Source organism: Halichoerus grypus, chromosome 7 (genome assembly GCF_964656455.1).
Source record: "Halichoerus grypus chromosome 7, mHalGry1.hap1.1, whole genome shotgun sequence".
Taxonomy (NCBI): domain Eukaryota; kingdom Metazoa; phylum Chordata; class Mammalia; order Carnivora; family Phocidae; genus Halichoerus; species Halichoerus grypus.
Genome location: NC_135718.1, coordinates 2,469,520 through 2,489,468, shown reverse-complemented (window position 1 = coordinate 2,489,468; position 19,949 = coordinate 2,469,520). Strand labels below are relative to the sequence as shown.

At 40.2% G+C, this 19,949-nt stretch overlaps 1 long non-coding RNA gene across 4 annotated transcripts in view; it reads left to right on the top strand.

The window, feature by feature from the left end:
• LOC144382524 (uncharacterized) overlaps window positions 1-19,949 on the top strand; it is a 143,241-nt gene that overhangs the window by 8,126 nt on the left and 115,166 nt on the right. For all 4 annotated transcript variants that reach the window (XR_013449548.1, XR_013449549.1, XR_013449546.1 and 1 more), the window contains exon 4: window positions 3,003-3,171. This is a non-coding gene — a long non-coding RNA (uncharacterized LOC144382524). The remainder of the gene's footprint in view (window positions 1-3,002; window positions 3,172-19,949) is intronic.

Genomic DNA, 19,949 nt, shown 5'->3' with positions numbered 1-19,949 from the left:
GTGTCTCACCTACCTCTGAGCCCCTTGCCCCTTGGATCCTGTTGCCCGGTGTGCCACCTCCTTGAGTGGGGTAGCAAGACTGCCCAAGCCTAGCATTGCTGCAGTGTCCACTGGACATAAGGGTGGCAGGGCAGGGGACTTCACTGACCACCACACCCTCTCTGTGCTCAAAGAAGGGCAGGAGGCAGTGAGCCAGGCCCAGGCTAACCCTCATTTACGTTCCCCGTTCAGAGCCAGGTTCTCTTGCCCTCTCTTTTGCTCTGGGCAGGCAGGGCACCCCACCGTCCCCAGGGGGGGCAGCGGGCACAGGCTCTGAAGTCCCAGCTGTCCTCCCCCTGCATCTCTGGGCTGCTGCATTAGTGGGCCTGGGCAGGGGAGGCTGGGTGGGGAGAAGGGGCAGAGTTGGTGCGATCTCTTCGATCTGCTTAGAGAATGTGAAGTATTCCATGTCTTTGGTAGTTCTTCGTCCCCAGCTTTGGGTGGGTTCTGAGAGCCAAATTCAGTACAACAGGTGAAAGGGCACTGATCCTGACCCCCTGGCACCCTCTCAACCGCTACTCCACGTCCTCTCCAGCGGGGACTGCACCCCTGCTACATGTCTCTCTGCCCTTTGGCTGCAAGGAAGGTGGCCCAACCTCTTCCCCTCCCGGGGTGAGGCCTCACCCCTCCCTTCTCCCCGGGAAACTTGTTCCGTCCCTCACTTTCTCTTCCTCTGTCCCCGGGATCATCACTGGGACTCATCAGACTGTTTCGTCAGGGGATGCCACTTTAATGATCGGAAAGTTGTCCATATTTTTCAAGTCTGAGAAGCTAATATATCTTGGTAGCCGAGAGCCCAGAAGACTTGAGTATAACCGGAGACTGGAGATGTGGTTTTTTTAAAGGTAATTATTAAAAACATTCCCTCGTTATTGGACTATTTGATTTTTGGAGGCTATTTTGTCCTCTGTACTTTCCAAGTAGAATTTTTCATGGCTCTTTGGTAATAGTTTATCAGACTGTGGACATGGAACTCAGCCATTGAGGCTCTTCTGCCACACACTTGACTTTGGTGCTTGGAAAAGGCCAGCTTTGTGTTCAAGCATGACGTTTCAGTAAGCTGAAATATTGTGTTCTACAGGACTCTAAGTAAAGGGCACTTGTGGGAAGAAAACCCTCACACACCATCTAAATTCTTAGAAAGATTGCCTTTTTAGTGATTTGCCTCTTCTAAAAAACAAAAAAGTCACCAAATTTGTATATTTAAAGTGGGGATATATTTAAATGATTACAAACCAGACCCATTTGCAAACATTTCAAGAGCAATAGCTCCATCAAGAAAGTGCTTAAATAAAAAATAAATTATTGCAATTTTCAGGTTGAGTAATATAGTGTGTGTAATTGGAGTGGCTAATACATGCATTTAATGAAGTATATCTATCTTTATGCAGGAGCACCACCAATCAATTTGTGATGAAGTCAGTGTAATGAGCAAACAAACACTGTTTCCTATGCTTTAAAATCCCCACGTGTCTAATAATACCTTACATTAATCAGCAAATAGTTAGCGTCCTCTGTTTGTCGATTCTTTGCTAAGTACCGTGGGATTGGTCACCAGCCGAGTCCGGTTTTGCCCCCAGGAGCCTGCAGTCTGGTCGGCGAAGGGAGGCTGACCTTCCCAGAGCTGATATCACAAACACCAAGTCCTGGGGTGGGCACGGAGGGCTTTGAAGTCAGATGGTCCTGGGCTTGAATTCCTGCTTCTTTTCATTGCTGGCAGATGTGAGGAAATTTCATAAACTTTCTGCATTTTGATTTTCCCATATGATAAATAGCAATACTAATGATTTACTAATGATTTTCAAGGCACTTGAAATATTCATTGCAGTGATGATGATGATGATACCAGCCAGTTATTTCACCGTTAAGGGGTACCACTCACCTGTGACTCGGGGTCCCCAGGCCACAGACGCAGTTGGGGAAGAGGAGGTGGACCCTTGAGGAGGGCTTTGGAGCTTGGTCAGATTCAAAATGGGGAAACGGGGCATTTTATGCTTGATATGTCCAGAACCTGTGATCCAGTCCCCTAACTTGATTCCCAGGTCAGTTTGTTTAATCTTCTAACTGTTGGAATTATTTTCACGCTAGGTGCACCGTCTTATAAAACTGGTTACCTATAACCTAACGATGTCATGTCCACACAGCAGTTCCAGATCGCTCTTGAAAATATATTTCCAAATATTTCAGTTCCTTAACTTGCTTTTTTCAGAATTCTCTTCTCTCTCTGCGGTTTCTTTACATGCCCGCTTGCTTCCAGACGTCTCCAAACCTGGAAGATCTCCTCCCTGAAGGCTGCCCAGCACATCTCTTATCCCCTCCCCATCTCCCTGCCCTGACTTGGCTTCCAAGGCCCTGGCGAGGAGAGTGGACCGGACGGTAGGAGGCAGTCAGGGAACGACTCTCTGGATGGCGGGCAAGGGGAGGGCACGTGGAGGCGAGGTCTGCCCGTCAGTGTAGGCTGTATGTGCATCTTCTAATCCCCGTCCATAGCAGCGCCTGATATCCTGCCTGGGTCACAGAAGGCACCAGCCCTTGCAGACACCCTACACGGCCGTGCCTTCAGGGACGGCAAAGGCTGCTTCGGGTGGTCGCTGCAGGGAGCGGTACAGAGTGCGACAGCTTCTGCTGACACACTGCAGCCTCAGGGGCCCGGGCGCTCTGCAGAACCAGCCCGTCCCAGACGGACACCTGTCCCGCTCCGCTCTGCCTCCCTCCCGAGGTCAGCGAGTGAAACATAACGAAGTGTCCTCACCGCCGCCCTCGCTCTGGGCCGCACCTCTCTGGTCCACTCCGCCTGTCCCCCCTCCCTGTTACGTTTCCCTTGCCTACGCCCTTCCCTCTGGAGCCCATAGCTGTTGCAGTGACGAGGATGAAGAGTGCAGTTTTGCCAGGTGGTTGGGACTTATACACAAACTTGGAATCTTTGGCCGTTTTTATTCCTAACATTATTGCACCCACCACAGTCTCTGAGGTTCTGACAGCTTCCAGGCAGTTGATCGGGTGCCCTGTGAAGAAATGAGTCAGTTGCTGACCTCTGCCTTCTGGCTGCAAACGTTTCTGACCTTCGGTGATGGAAGAGTCCAGTGCTGAGTCGGAGACAGGCGTGGATGGGAGAGCCACAGAGGATGTGAGGTGTGTTATCAGAGGTCGGCCTTGAGATCTTTCTAGGTGTCTGGTATCCTGTTAGCTTAATGATAGAGTCAAGTGGGAGTGAACGACACCCAGAGAGACCCATAATCAGATGTTCTTAACGCTACTCTATGCATCATTTCACATTCGTGACCTTTCTGTTACCGGTTTTGGCAGCATGTGAGACCCGCGCCGCTGGGGAGGGGTGTGACAGCGCTGGGTTGGCTGAAGGTGACTGTGAGGTACCCACAGGTGAGCGGGAGAAGCAAACAGGCGCCGGAGAGCCGAGGGCCAGGCACGCCCATGGTCCAGGGAAGGGCGGTAGTGGAAGAAAGACCCCGGGGGTAATTTCGAGTAAGAGGAGAAGCAGAGTCCCACAGCACAGTGGGTAAGTTTTATAAAATACTGCATTTCTGACAAGATTATATGTGACCTGTATGAAGTAATGCTAATGAACCAAGCACCCACATGCGCACCACCCAAGTAATGAAAGAGAATATTAGTGAGCCTTTGAAGCCCCCCATGGGCCTCTCGCTGATAGCATCATCCTCCCTTCCTCCCGAGATCTTCACCAAGCCAAGTGTTGTGGTTGCCATCCTTGCTTCTCTTGATTTTTTATGGCATGTGTGCCATAAACAATATTTTACTGAGCTTCACAAAATTGTGGACTTTAATCATAATAGAGTGTAAACTGCGTGCATTCTCCTGTAGTTTGCCTTTTTATTTAATATTATGTTTGTGAGATTCATCCACCATCATGAATAGAAGGAGCCATAGTTCGTTCATTTTCACTGCTTTATAGCGTTCTGTTAATAGAAGATGGAATTATTTATCTATTCTACTGTCAATGGATTATGTTCAGGTTTTTGCTCTTATAAAACACTGCTATATATATGCCTGAATTTGTCTCCTGGTACATGAAGCAAACATGTTCATATATGTACATATCTTTTGGGGCATAGGTGTTAGGCCTATCTTTCCATTTAATGAGGTCATGTCAATTTGTTTTCTCCCCCAACTTTATTGAACTATGATGGACACATAACATTATGTAAGTTCAAGGTGTACAATGTGTTAATTTGATGCACTTTTATATTGCACAGTGATTACCACCATAGGTTATGTAACACCTTCATCACCATTTCTTTTTAGTGGTGAGAACCTTTAAGATCTACTTTCTGAGCAACTTTCAAGTATGTACTACAGCATTATTAGCTGTGATCCGCACACTGAGGATTAGGTCGCCAGATCTATTCTGCTGTGATTCCCAGAGTCCACAGTCTCTCATGGTTCGTCTCTCCCTCCAATTCCCCCCCCCCCCATTTTTCCCTTCCTTCTTCTAATGTCCTCCATGCTATTCCTTATGTTCCACAAATAAGTGAAACTATATGATAATTGACTTTCTCTGCTTGACTTATTTCACTTAGCATAATCTCCTCCAGTCCCATCCATGTTGATGTAAAAGTTGGGTATTCATCCTTTGTGATGGCTGAGTAATATTCCATTGTATATATGGACCACATCTTCTTTATCCATTTGTCTGTTGAAGGGCATCTCTACTCCTTCCACGGTTTGGCTATTGTGGACATTGATGCTATGAGCAATGGGGAGCATATGGCCCTTCTTTTCACTACATCTGTGTCTTTTGGGTAAATACCCAGTAGTGCAATTGCTGGGTCATAGGGTAGCTTTATTTTTAACTTTTTGAGGAACCTCCATACTGTTTTTCAAAGTGGCTGCACCAGCTTGCATTCCCACCAACAGTGTAAGAGGGTTCCCCTTTCTCCACATCCTCGCCAACATTTGTTGTTTCCTGTCTTGTTAATTTTTGTGAGACTATGGAGTCTGGGAAATAAACCGAGTGTTTCAGAGGGGAGGGGGGTGGGGGGATGGGTTAGCCCAGTGATGGGTATTAAGGAGGGCACGTTCTGCATGGAGCACTGGGTGTTATATGCAAACAATGAATCATGGATCACTACATCAAAAACTAATGAAGTACTGTATGGTGACTAACATAACATAATTAAAAAAAAAGAACTTTTTCTGCTGTGAAACTGATGACACCATTTTACATTCCCACCGAAAATTCAGTTGCTCGCCCTTCCTGTTAGAGGTTGCTGCTGTAAGATTTTTCCATTTTTCCTCAACTGGTAGGCGTGAAAAGGTGTCTCATTGTGATTCTAGCTACAATTTCCATGATTATTAGTGAGGCTGATAACCTTTTCATATGTTTATGAAACTTCTGTTTGAGATTTTTGCCTATTTTTCTCTTGAGTTGATTGTGTTTTTTAAAATAGATCCGAAAAGTTCTTTACACATTCTGGATACTAACGTTGTGTTGTTCTTAAAAAATTGTTGTAAATAATGATCACCACATGCTTTATGATGTGTTTTATGAGTAGCTATTTTTTATTTTAACATAACCAAATTTATCCATCTTTCCTTTATGTTTGTGCTTATTTCCCTTGTTTAAAAATCATTTCCTACTTGAAATGCATGAAAATATTTTCTTCATTTTCTTTTCAAGGTTTATAGTTTTGCCTTTCACATTTAAGTCTATAATCATCAGGAACTACCTTTTGATAAAGGTCAGTGTGATTCAATTTGTAGAATATAACTAGAGTATAATTTATTCATTTCATAGTTCATTATATAAATAAGCCACGATTTCTGTACTCATATTCTGTTGAAAGACACTTGAGTGTCTTTCTAGTTTTGGACTATGTTGAATAATGTACCAGTGAACATTCTTACACTGTGTGTGTGTGTGCATGCGTGTGCGTGTGTGGTTCATATGCATGCATATTTATTGGAGGCTGGGAAGTCAGAAATCAAGGTGCTAGCAGTCCCCCTTTGGTGTCTGGTGAGGACCCACTTTCTGGCTCATAGATAGCAGTCTTTTCTCAGTGTCCTCACATGGTGGAGAGAGTGTTGAGGGGGCTCCCTAGGATCTCTGTTATAGTGGCACAAATCCCATCTCTGGGGCATTACTCTCATGATATAATCACCTCCCAAAGGCCCACCTCCAAATACCACCCACTTGGGGGTTAGGATTTCAACATATGAATGTTGAGGGGACACATTCAGTCAATAACATTTATGTATATGTAAATATCTTCTCCTGCCCAATTGGCTTGCTTTTCCACTGCCCTAATGATGAGTTTTAACAAATGCAAATTCATAATTTTAATATAGTCAAGTGTATCAATTATATATTTTTTGTTCATAATTTTGATTTCCTGTTTAAAGAAATTTTCCTTATTTCAAGTCATAAGTGGGATTTATTCCTAGGATGCAAGGGTGGTTCAATACTCACAAATCAGTTAACATGATAAGTCACATCAACAAGAGAAAGGATAAGAACCATATGATCCTTTCAATAGTTGCAGAAAAAGCACTTGACAAACATCAACATCCATTCATGATAAAAACTCTCAACAAAGTAGGTTTAGAGGAAATATACCTCAATATAATAAAGGCTGTATGTGAAAAACCCACAGTTAACACCATCCTCAATGATGAAAAACTGAGAGCTTTTCCCCTAAGATCAGGAACAAGACAAGGATGTCTACTCTCACCACTTTTATTCAACACAGTACTAGTACTGGAAGTCCTAGCTGCAGCAATCAGACAAGAAAAAGAAGTAAAAGCATCCAAATTGGGAAGGAAGAAGTAAAATTTTCACTGCAGATGACATGACCTATATATAGAAAACCCTAAAGACTCCACCAAAAAAACGCTTAGACCTGATAAATGAATTCAGTAAGGTTTAAGGATAAAAATATCAATATACAGAGATCTGTTGCATTTCTATACACTAATAATGAAGTAGCAGAAAAAGAAAGTAAGAAATCATTTTATTTTCTAGAAGTTTTACTGTCCTTCCTTTCACATTGAGGTCTACATTCCAACCAACCCCGCATCATTTATTGAGAATATCATCTTTTCCTCACTGCTCTGCAGTGCTATATTGTCATAAACCAGGTATCTAGATATGTGTGGGTCTATTTCTGGGCTCTCTACTCTGTCCCAAAGGTATGTGCATACTTGTGTCAGTTCCAGTCTGTGTTACTTACTTTAGCTTCATAATCAATCTTGAATCAAGGAGAGCAAGCTGTCCCAATTTGTTCTTCTTCAAGAATACCTTGCCTATTCTGGGTCCTTTGCATTTCCATTTAATTTTAGACTAAGTTTGTGAAGCTCAACAGCTTGGGATTTTGATTGGTATTATTTTGAATCAATTTTCAAAAATTGACATTTTATAAAGTCTTTAAATCAAATGCACATAGTTTATTCCTCCATTTATTTAGGGTTGTCTTAACTTTTCTTAATAATATTTTTCCCCCTGCATAGAGATCTTGCAATATTGTGAGATTTATTCATTGGTACTTGTTATATTTGACCCTATTGTAAATGGCATCTTTATAAACTGTACTTTTTAATTTAATGGCATATAAGAGGATAATTGATTTCCATGGATCAAATTTGTGTGCAGCAACTTTTCAAAACTCTCTCTGATGATTTATCTGTACATTCCTTTGGATTTCATGCATACACAATCATGTCATCTGTGGATCATGCATACACAATCATGTCATCTGTGGATAATAACAGTTAAATTTCTTACTTTCAGTTTTGCCATAAACATTTTATCAAAACAGAAAAATTATATCAAGTAAAGGTAGTTTCCTGTTCTTTCTGTTTTGCTAAGATTTATTTTTGCCATCGTCCTGCCTGCTGTCAAAGGAATTGATCATTTTCTTAGCCTCATTCTCTGGATTGGATATGAGCCCAATGGGAAAGAGGGTCCTGAAGCAGGACTCACCTCCATGGGTCCCATTCTTCCTCTGATCTTTCTGGATATCCAGTGTCTTTAATGGATTTTTAAAATATATCCTATCCTCAGTGAAGTGTTGGTTCAGATTTCCTAATCTGTCATCTCCAGAAGTGGAATCCCAGATTCACAAATTAGTATTGATATCATTTTTTAATGATAGTTAATGCTTATTTAAATTTATTCATATTTACCATTTTTCTTTTTCAATCTCAGAAATTCCTTCTTAGAATAATTTCCTTTTTCTTCCCCAAATTTATCCATGAGATGTCCCCATTGTGAGGTTCTGTTGTCAGTAAATTCAAGATTTGTTTGTCTAATATATCTTTGTTTCTCCCTCCTTCTTGAAGTTTGGTTGGGTGCACCTCTCTAGACTGAGGATGATGTCCTCTTGGGACTATTTCCCGGCCACAGTTGCTAATGAGCAGACTGCCCACTATAGATTACCTTTCGTTTCCTCTGGCTGCTTTTAAGATTTTTTATTTTAATGTCCTACAACTTCTCTATGATGTGCTGTAATGTGTATTCCATTTTGTTTATTCTTTGGGGTTCATTGTTTTGTGATCCTGAGGATTTATATCTTTCCTGGGTATGGAAGCATCTCCCACATTATCCCCAAATATTGCCTCTGCCCCAGTCTTTCGATTCCTTTCTGAAATGTCCACTAGACTTATGTCACTTTCCCCATCTGTCCTCCCTTCCTTTGTCCCTCTGTTGTGCTCCTGGCACTTCCTTCAGATCTGCCTCCCCATTCACCAGTCCTCTCTGCATCTGGTTTAATCTTTTCTTTAATCTCATGCATTTTAATTTTAATATAGCTTTTTGATTTAAGGGTTTTCCTGTTTATTTTTAAATCTGCATAATCATTCATCTCTTGTTCTTTGCTAACATTTTGTGTCTCTCTTTTGTTTGTTCATAATGCACATAATTATTTTGAATCTAATATTCTAATATCTGGAGTCTTTTTGAATCTGATTCTGCTGCTGATTACTTCTAACTGATGCTTATGTGCCTCATTTCCTTTGTTGTTTTTGTTTGGTTAGTTTGTTTCCTGATGTGTGGGACTTCTGGGGAAGTTTTTGGATTTGCTTCTTCCAGGAAACCCAGGGTCTCTTGACTGAGTATCTTGGACCACTTTAATCTAAATCCTCAGCTTGCATTGTATGGATCTTGCAGATGGTGGGGTGGTGGCTCTCAAACCCATGAGTGTGGGCCGACGTGTTACTGTCACTCCTTGTTGCACCCAGAGTCAGGGCATGGGAGCCAAGTGTCATTGATAATCTTGTGGGCAAGTTAGAATTTGTGTTTGTGTTCTGGGAGGGTGCCCTGCAGAAGTTCTGGCTTCACCTGCTGTCATGCTGCAGGGATGGTCAGAGGAAGTGCCAGGTCACTGCAGATCAGTCTGGGACCCCAGGTAGACCTCAGATTTGGTACTCACCTAATTTCATGTGTTAATCTTGTTTGTAGCCTCTGAGTACTTTTGCAATTTCTTTCAAGGTCAGTCATGTACCTAAAGTAGTGTCTTTACATTTTAAGTTCCAGTACACATCCTCATCCTTTCTCATTAGCATTTCTCTCCCAAGCCTGCCTGTCTCCAGGTGCAGGGTTCTAGTACCCTCATTCAGCATGATCTTCTCTGACTGCTTCCTGTTTGTGGGCAACCCTGCGAAGTGTGTGGTTTATACCCAAGCTCCATTATTGCTTACTCATTTTAACCTTAAGCATTACCTCAAATGATGTCATTGGTATTGGCTGCATTTCAGACAAATGTAAGGGAATGATCTCCCCCTAGCCCTGTGAATGACAGTTGATGAATAAAAACTGAAAAAGACCTATTTCTACCAGGCTAAAACATATTGCTTAAAACCCATTGTGGTTCCAAGGTAATGAAGAACAAAATCCAAATGTTAATGATCTCAAGAAAGTTTCTGAGGAAGGATTGCATTAGGGCATGATTAAGGGGAAATTTAAAAGGAAGTTGAAGTGGCAAATTCTTTTCTAGAGATCTAAGCAAGAAATTGTCAGGAAGGTGAATTCCCTTCAGACAAGCTAGTATAAGCCTTGATATTGCAAAAAAAATTATATTTGACTCATGCAGTATATTTGCCTTGGAACAAGACATTTTGTCAAAATCAGATACAGGATTGGCATATACATCATTTTCTCTTAAACTCCACGTTGGAGTTTTCAGGTGTCCCTCACCTACAATTGGCAGATGGCTCTGGTTTTCAAACAATGAAGTGAGTTCAGTCACCTGCTGAATGGTTTTTGGCACAGAACATCAGCACTGTCGTATTTCCAACTTGTCACATTAGTAGGAGATGCTGTGATAGGAAACAGAATTTTACTGCATAAGGAGTATGATTTGGAAATCTGTATCAGCATTTGTCAAGTGTCATAGCCAAGATCACCGGGAGTCGGGCCTTACCTGACAGCCTTCCTTATCTCTGATTCTGCCTGATTCGGTGTGAAATTATTTTTCTTGGAGGGAGGTGTTTAAGAAGCAAGGAGAGCCTTTTTTTTTTTTTTTTAATTTTATTATGTTATGTTAGTTACCATACAATACATCATTGGTTTTTGATGTGCTGAACCATGATCCATTGTTTTCGTATAACACCCAGTGCTCCATGCAGTATGTGCCCTCCTTAATACCCATCACCGGGCTAACCCATCCCCCCAACCCCTCCCCTCTAAAACCCTGTTTGTTTCTCAGAGTCCATAGTCACTCATGGTTCATCTCTCTCTCCGATTTCCCCCCCTTCATTTTTCCCTTCCTTCTCCTAATGTCCTCCATGCTATTCCTTATGTTCCACAAATAAATGAAACCATATGATAATTGACTCTCTGCTTGACTTATTTCACTTAGCATAATCTCCTCCAGTCCCATCCATGTTGATGTAAAAGTTGGGTATTCATCCTTTCTGATGGCTGAGTAATATTCCACTGTATATATGGGCCACATCTTCTTTATCCATTCATCTGTTGAAGGGCATCTCAGCTCTTTCCACAGTTTGGCTATTGCGGACATTGCTGCTATGAACATTGGGGTGCATATGGCCCTTCTTTTCACTACATCTGTGTCTTTGGGGTAACTACCCAGGAATGCAATTGCTGGGTCATAGGGTAGCTCTATTTTTAAATTTTTGAGGAACCTCCACACTGTTTTCCAAAGTGGCTGTACTAACTTGCATTCCCACTAACAGTGTAAGAGGGTTCCCCTTTCTCCACAACCTCTCCAACATTTGTTGTTTCTTTCCCTGTCCATTTTTGCAGAGCCTTTTATCTTCTCTATTACACAAGCTTTTGAAATGGGCCTTGGTTCACCTCAGATATTTAAACCATAATATGTGTTTCACTGCATCCTCCTCTGATCTGTCCTTTATGTAACTATAGGAGCTATCTTCCTAGAATCCAGGTTGGATCTTCTTAAAATATAGTTTTGACCATGAATCCTCAAAAATTTCAGGGACAGCCTTCACACTTCTTTTTAAAAAACTTTTTTTTTTTTTTAAATCTTGATTGAGGCATATTTTGTATATCATATATATCACCCTTTTTAAGTGTGATTTTTTAATGTAAATTTATTTTTTAAATTTCTTTTAGTACATTGACCAAGTTGGAAAACCATCACCATAGATCAGTTTTAGAACATTTTCATTCCTCCAGTATGATTCCTTGTGCACATTTATCTGCCCTAGGCAACCACTTGTCTACTTTTGTAGATTAAAGCTACTTTGTGGCGTTGCCTTTTCTGAATATTTCTTAAAAATCAACCTATACAGTATGTGGTTTCTTGTGTATGGGTTCTTTCATGCAACATAATGTTTTTGAGATGCATCCAGGTTGTAGAATGTACCTGTGGGTTTTTCCCTTTTACTGCAAAGTAGTACTCCATTGTCTCCTTACCAGCTGATGGGCATTTAGGTTGTTACCAAATTGGGAATATTATGAGTAAATATTCATAATATGAAAGAAAGAAATATGCAAAAATTCTTGTGTGGGCATGTATTTTTACTTCTCTTGGGTGGATACTTAAGAGTGGAATTGCTGGGTCATATGGTAAATTTATGTTTCACTTTTTAAGAAACTGACAAACATTGTGGAAGTGGCTGCGCCATTTTGGATTCCTACCAACAGTGCACACGGGATCCAGTTTTCTACATCCTCGCCAGCATTGGTTGTTGTCTGCTTTTTTTATTGCATCCGTTCAATTAAGTGTGCAATGACACCTCATTGTAGTTTTAATTACCGTGTTCCTAATGACTAATGTGTTGAGCATTTTTTCAGGGGTTACTAGCCATTTGTCTGTTCTATATGGAGAAATATCTATTTAAATTTTGTGCTAATATTTTGATTGGGTTGCTTGTCTTTTATTCTTGAGTTGTAAGAGTCTTTTGGGGTTTTTTTTGGTGTGTATATTCTAGACAAAAGTTCTTTATGAGATGTGTCATTTGCAAATATTTTCTCTCAACCTGTTGCTTGTATTTTCATTTTCTTTTCGGTGTCTTTTGAATTGCCAAAGTTTTGAATTTTAATGAGGTCCAATTTTTATCAGTTTTTTTTTTCTTTTATGGACCATGGCAGGATCATATGTTAACTGTATGTTTAAGTGTTTGAAAAACTGCTCTCTGAAAAGTTCCAGTTCCCCCATAGAATCACCAATACTTGGCATGCTCATTCTTGTCTGTTTTTGCAACCCTAATAGGTATGTAGTGACAACTCACTGTGGTTTTAATCTGCGTTTCCTTACTGACACATGCTATTGAGGATATTTTATTAGATTACTTGCTGTGCATACAGCTTCTTTGGTGAAGTGTTCAAATCTTGTCCCTAGTTTTAAAATTGGGTTATTATGTTTAATTGCATTTTGAGAGTTCTCTATAGATTCTGATACAAATCCTTGATCAGATTTGTGATTTGCAAATATTTTCTCCAACCTCTGTTCATTCTCTTAGAGGGTCTTTTGAAGAGTGGAAAATTACAGTTTTCATGAATTCCAGTTTATTATCATTGTTTTCTTCTATGGATGGTGCTTTGGGTATGGTACCTAAGGACTCTGCTCCTCGGCTAAGATCACAATTATTTCCTTTCACTTTTATTTTCTTCTAGAAGCTTATTAGGTTTCACTTTGAGGTCTGTGAAACATTTTGAGTTAAATTTTATATATGATCTGAGAATATATTATGTGTACGGTATATTTGTAGGAGGTAATGCTTGCACATAGTTGATTTTCCCAGCACATTTGTCGAGGAGACTGAATTGTCTCTGTTCCTTTGTCAAAAGTCAGGGTCCACACTTGTGTGTCTGCTTTGGGATCTCTGCCTTCTTCCTTCAACCTATTTGTTTATTTTGGAAATAATGGCACACTGTTTGGTTATTCTACCATCACAATAAGCCATCAAGCAAGGTGGTGCTGTCCTCCCAATGTTGTGCTTCTTTTTCAAAGCTCCTTTCATTATTCTAGGGCCTTTTGCAATTCCATGTGAATTTTAGAATCATTTTCTCAATTTCAACCAAAAACTTTGACAGACTTCTGTTTGGGTAGCGCTGGATCTCTACATCAGTTTTGGGGGAACTGAGGTCAATACTCCTGGGGCTCCTGACCTATGAACAAAACTGTATCTCCAGTCGTGAAGTCTTTAATTTCTCCTAGCAAAATTCTGTAGACTTTAGTTTAAACACACATTTTGTTGAATGCATACCTTGTACATATTTTTAATGCTATAGTAAATAGCTTTTGAATTTTTTATTGTTTTCTGATATAGGAATAAAATTGATTTGGGGGTACTGGTGTTATTTCTACACTGCAGCCTTTTCAAACTCACTTACTTGTCCTAGTAGCTTTTGTAGATTTTATTGAATTTTTGTCATTAATGATCATGTCATCTTAGAATAAAGACAGTTTTACTTTCTTCTTGCCCATCGGTTTGCTTTTTATTTCTTTTTCTGGTGTGAGTGCACTGGACAGAAGCTTCACTACAGTATTGATAGACATGGTGAGGGCAGACATCCTTGTCTTGTTCCTGATCTTAGGGGAAAACATTTATCATTATGTATGACATCAGCTATAGTTTCTCAGTGATGCTCCTTATCAAGTTGAGGGAGTTCACATTTATTTCTTGTTTTGTGGGAGTTTTGAAGGAGAGCAGATGTCAGGTTTTATAAAATGCCTTTTTCTGTTTAGTTAAGATGATCGTCTAGTTTTTATTTTTTAGTTTGGTAATATGGTGAATTATATTGATTAATTTTCAAATGTTAAACAACCTTACTTTTCTGGAATAAAATTTACTTGGTCATGCTATATTATTCTTTTAATATATTGGTGGATAATTTGCTAAAATAAAATTTTGTTTAGATTTTTTTATTTTGGTCTGTGTTTATGAGGGATATTGGTCTCTAGTCTTTCTGATAATGTCTTTGATTTTGGAATCTGGGTAATGCTGGTCTCAAAAATGAATTTGGAACTGTTTTTTCCTATTCAATCTTATGGATGTGTTTGTGGTGAATTCATATGTTTTTTCCTTAAATGTTTGGTATAGTTCACAAATAAAGCCATCTAGTTCTAGAGTTTGGTTTTTTGGGGAGGTGCTGGTAGGCATTAGGTGCGGGTGAAGACTTGTAGCTGTAAATTCCATTTCTTTAATAGATATAAGGCTATTAACATTATTTTTCTGGTAGTTTGTATCTTTCAAGAAATCTTTCATAGCATCTCTGTTTTTGAAAGTAGGCTTCAAGTTGTTCATAATATTCCCTTATTATCCTTGTAATAACTTTTGAATCTATAATGATGTCACTTTTCTCATTCCTAATGTCGATAATTTGTATTTTCTGTTTGTTTCTTGATCACTCTATCAATTGTGTTGATCTATTCAAAGAATCAAATTTTTGATTTTATTCATTTCTGTTTTCTTTTTTGTTGGCTTCCATTTTGAGCTTTATTATTTTCTTTATTCTGCTAACATTGGGTTTAATGTGCTATTCTTTTTCTAGCTCCTCCAAGAGGAAGTTGAGGTCCTTATTTGCGATCTTTCTTCTTTTCTAATGTAGGCATTTGGTACTATAAATTCCTCCCTAATTACTAATCACACATTCTAATATGATGTGTTTTTCATTAAGTTTAAAATACTTTCTAATTTCCCTTTGTTTTTTCTTTGACCCATGGATTATTTAGAAATACATCATTTTTGTTTTCAAATATCTGGGTCATGTTCAAGATTGCTGTTAATTTGTAATTAAATTCCATTTTGGTCAGAGCACATATTTTTATGACTTGAATCTTTTGAAGTTTGTTTAGACTTAAATTATGGTCCAGGGCATTGTCTCTCTTGATAAATTTTATGTATACACTTGGAAGAGAATGTTCATTCTGCTTTTTTGGGGGGAGTGTTCTGTGTCAGTCAAGTTTGTTGATAGTGTTATTGAAGTATACAGTATCCTTGCTGGATTTCTCTATTTCTTCAACAAGGTCCTGGGAAAGCTACCATGATTTTATTTTCTCTGCTTTACTTTTCAGTTGTATCTGTTTTACTTACTGTATTGAGAAGCGCTGTTATTGGGTTCATAAATGTTTAAAATTATTTGAGCATCTTGATAAGTTGAGCCCCTTCTCCTTATGAAGTGACTTTCTAAATTTTGGCTAATAATTTTTTTCTGGGATAAAATAGTCAATCCAACCTTCTTCCAACTAGTGTTGGACATTCTGACATTCCCTTCATCTTAATTGGAATGTTAGTCAAATTACACTTAATGGAACTATTGGTTTGATTATGTTTAAGTCCGTAAGCTTGTTCTTTGTCTTCTACTTTTTCCATCTCTTCCTTGCTCCTTTCTCCTGTTTTTCTGCTTTCTTTTGAGTTGATGGCATATGTTCTGTGATGTTATTTATATCTTTTTTTGGCTTATTAGCTATAATGCTTTCTTTTATAAAAACTAGTGTGACTTTAGGATATATGGCATACATCTTTAGCTTATCACAGCCAGTCTTTACAGGATACTATACTACTTTGCATATAGTTTAAGAACCATATGACAGCATACCACCATTTCTCTCCTCCTGACCTTTAAGCTGTTGTCATATATTTTACTAATGTGTGTGTTATAAATTCCACAATACATTGTTATCATTATTTTTTAGCAATTATATTTTAATGAAATTTAAATAACAGGGAAAAATCTTATATATTTAGCATTGTAAGTACCATTTTCAGTGCTCTTCATTCTCCTCTGGAGAGCTGTATCTCCATCTGGTATCACTTCATTTCTCTAGAGAGGACTCCCTTTCAAGTTCTTGTAGTGTTATAAATTCTTTGTTATAAATTCTTTCAGCTTTGTCATTTCTGCAAATGTCTTCATTTTGCCTTTGTTTTTGAAAGTTTTTGTCTGGGTATAGAATTTCAGGTTGATGGGCTTTCTTGCAGTCACTGAAAGAGGTTGTTCTACTGTCTTGTTACCTTGTTTCTGATGAGCAATACACTGTCATCCTTATCTTTGTTTTTTTATAAAATGTGTTTTTTCTGTTTTTAAGATTTCCCTTTATTACAGGATTTCACCACTTTTAATTATGATATACTGTGGGATTCATTAAGTTTCTTCAATCTATGGATTTATTGTTTTATCAAATTGAGGACTATTCTGCAATTATTTTCTCAATTCTTTCTCTGCCCTCTCCTCCATCCCTTGGTAATCAAATCACACATATACTGTAGCTCTTGAGGTTGACCCACAAACGACCAAAGGTTGGCTTCTTTTTCTTTATTATTTTATCTCTTTGTGTTTTATTTTACATAGTTTCTGTTGCTATGTCTTCAGCTTTACTGTTTTTTCTTCTGCAGTGTCTAATTTCCATCCAGTGTAATTTTCATTTCAGATCTGTTGTTCTTATCTTTAGAATTTCTGTTGTGTTCTTTATTTCATATCTTTCATGCCTGCAAGAAACTTGAACATATGGGATACGCTTGTAATAAATTTTAATGTTTTTATTGGCTGATTCTAACATCTGTGTCAGTTCTGGGTTGGCTTGATTGATTAATCAACTCTCCTCATTATGAGTTGTGTTTCCCTGTCCCTTCATTTATCTGTTCATTTCTGATTGAATGTCAGACATCATGAATTTTATGTAGGTGCTGGATATTTTTGTAATCCCATAAATGTTGTTGGATTTTGTTCTGGGACATGGTCAAGTTAATAGGAGACAGTTTGATTCTTTCATGTCTTGTTCTTCTGATCTGTTAGGTGGTTCCATAAGGGTATACCATCTAGAACTATGGCCACTATTGAGGCAAGATCTTCCTGCATATTTACCCAATGCACCCTGAATTTTGAGATTTTGCAATCTGTTGGTGAGAACAAGCACTGTTTCTGGTCTTATGTGAGGCACAGCTTTCTAATTTTTTGGGTAATTTTCTCCTGTCTCATGTAGATCCTCCCACCTGTGACATATGCTAGCATGGACTTTGCTCTACCTTGCTGAATATCACAGGACATCCTTTTGCAAAAATGGGTTCTCCCTGTGAGCAGTTCCCTCCATCAGCCCTCTGCTGTGCAAACTCTTACCAGCTTGGTACCCTGGAGTCTCTGTCCTGTCTCCTGGGTTCCCATTCCCACACTGTGGCTCTCAAGGCAGTGAGGGGGCAATGATGGGGCTCATGTGGTTTGTTTCCTTCTCTCACAGATCACTGTTCTTCATTGTCTGATGTCCAGCATCTTGATAACTGCTGTTTCTTATGTTTTGTCTGCTTTTCTATTTTGATTGCTTCAGATGGGGCAGTAAAACCTGTCCCTGTCACTCTCCTGGGGTGGTAGCAGAAGTCTTACCTCCCAACTACCTAATCGGACATTCAAGGCCTTCTACGACTGACCTCAACCTGCCTTTCCAACCGAATTTCTCATTACATGCTTATCTTTTGAAATTTCCAGTAAAAGCCACATTTTTCTGCATTGCTATGGTCTGAATGTTTGTGTCCCCCCCCGAATTCATATGTTGAGATCCTAATGCCCAATACGGTGATTTTAGTAGGTGAGGCTTTTCAGAGTTGCTTAAATCATGAGGGTGGAGCCCTCATGAGTGGAATTAGCACTTTACAGAAGAGACTCCAGAGAGATCACCACCCCTTCCACCACTGAGGACACAGTGAGAAGGTGCCTGTGAACCAGGAAGCAGAACCCCACAGGAGGTGGCCATGTTGGCAGCTTGGTACTTGTGAACTGGGAAGCAGAACCCCACAAGAAGTGGCCATGTTGGCAGCTTCAGCTTGGATTTCCCAGCCTCCAGAACTGTGAGCAATACATTTCTGCTGTTTGTGAGCCACCGGGTCTGTGGTCATTTGTTATTGCTGCCTGGATGAGCTGTTGAATGCCCCTTCCCGCTATCTTCTACTTGTCAGTTATTGATGCTTCACAGACAGGACAGTGTAAAGACTTTCCTTCCTCATCTCATCCATATATATTTACTGAGCCCCTGCTGTGGGCCAGGCAAGGTGCTAGATGCTGGAGATGATGATGGTGGCCCGAGCAGACACTGTTTGTGTCCTCTCAGAGCCCCAGTCTAGCTGACAGGCACTTGTAATATGGTGTGGGGAGTCACTTGATAAGTCAAGAGCTGGGGGTATGGTGGAGAGAAGCAGGAAGCCACACAACCCAGATGTGGGGTCACAGAGGAAGTGATCTCCATGGTGAGACAGGAAGAAGATGCTATGGGGTGGAGGGGAGCCAGGGGGTGAGGTAGGGTAGAGGGTTCTAGAACAAGCAGGGCTCATGCAAAGAGCTGAGTGGTGCTAAAGATTTAGACATGAGCAAGGAGAGAAAAGAGAGACTTTACCAGCCTCTTAAGAACTGTGGACTTAATGTTAAGGGCAATATGGAGCCGTTGAAGGTTTTAGTCCAGATACTGACATGGCCAAACTTGTGTTTTTTTGTAAAATGTACTCCAACTTTGGTGTGGTCAGGGGAACAAGACTGGAGGTAGGGGGCCAGTCCACGTGGGAGGTGATGGAAACCAAAAGTAGACCAGTGGTGATGGGGTGGAGAGAGGTATGGGGAGACAGTGACAAACGAAATGTGAGGCTGGAGGGGAGGGGACATCTAGGATGGAGCCCTGGGCTCTGCCCAGGCTGCCGGTGGACACTGTGCGAGGAGGTTGTGAAGAACAGTGTTGGAGAGAAATGCTACCTGCTCCCTCCGCCCAGATCTTCCTTCAGATCTTCCTTTTTTTTCAGTTAATTGCTACATTTCCTTGGCGTCCATGATTTTCCACATAATCTTTAAGGCATTTACCTGGTATTGGAGTTTACTGAAGTTTAATCGTTCATGGGCTTCTCTTGCTGGCTTGTGATTGCCGGGGGAGACGAGGTCGCATGTTATTCCTCTTTGTATTCCAGCGCCGTTATCGTCCCCACACAATGCCTCACACACAACAAGTGATTAATAAATTTTGGTGACTTAGATTAAGAAAGGAGCTTATTTTCATGTGACATAATATATGCATGATTGAATGCTTTCCTATCATGAAATGTAGCACTGTGGTGTCCTTTGCCATATTCTCGAGGACTTTGTAGGCATGCAGTTTTAATTCCGAAATCTAAATAGATGCGTCAACAGTGTGAGATCACACAAGAAATTCTCAGCTTGATTTTTTTTTTTCATTGTCATAACATTTATGATCCTGTAGAACCACAAGTAATTTCCTCAGTCAAGAAGGAAAGAAATGAACAGGCATACAGGATGATAATACTGCTGCCCACGGTACACGGGCAGCCCGGTCTTTGTCAGTTTTGATGCTAATAAGGGTCAGGGAGCAGAAGGTAGCCTTGCAACACATTTTGTGGAAGTAAGTCTTCAACAGGCATGGAGCTGAGTGCTGCTGCCGTGCAGAGGCTCGGCTGAAAGGTGTCTGGAATCACAATCCAGGCAAGGAGCTGGGAGGCAATTTCTATTAGCTGGGGATGTGCCT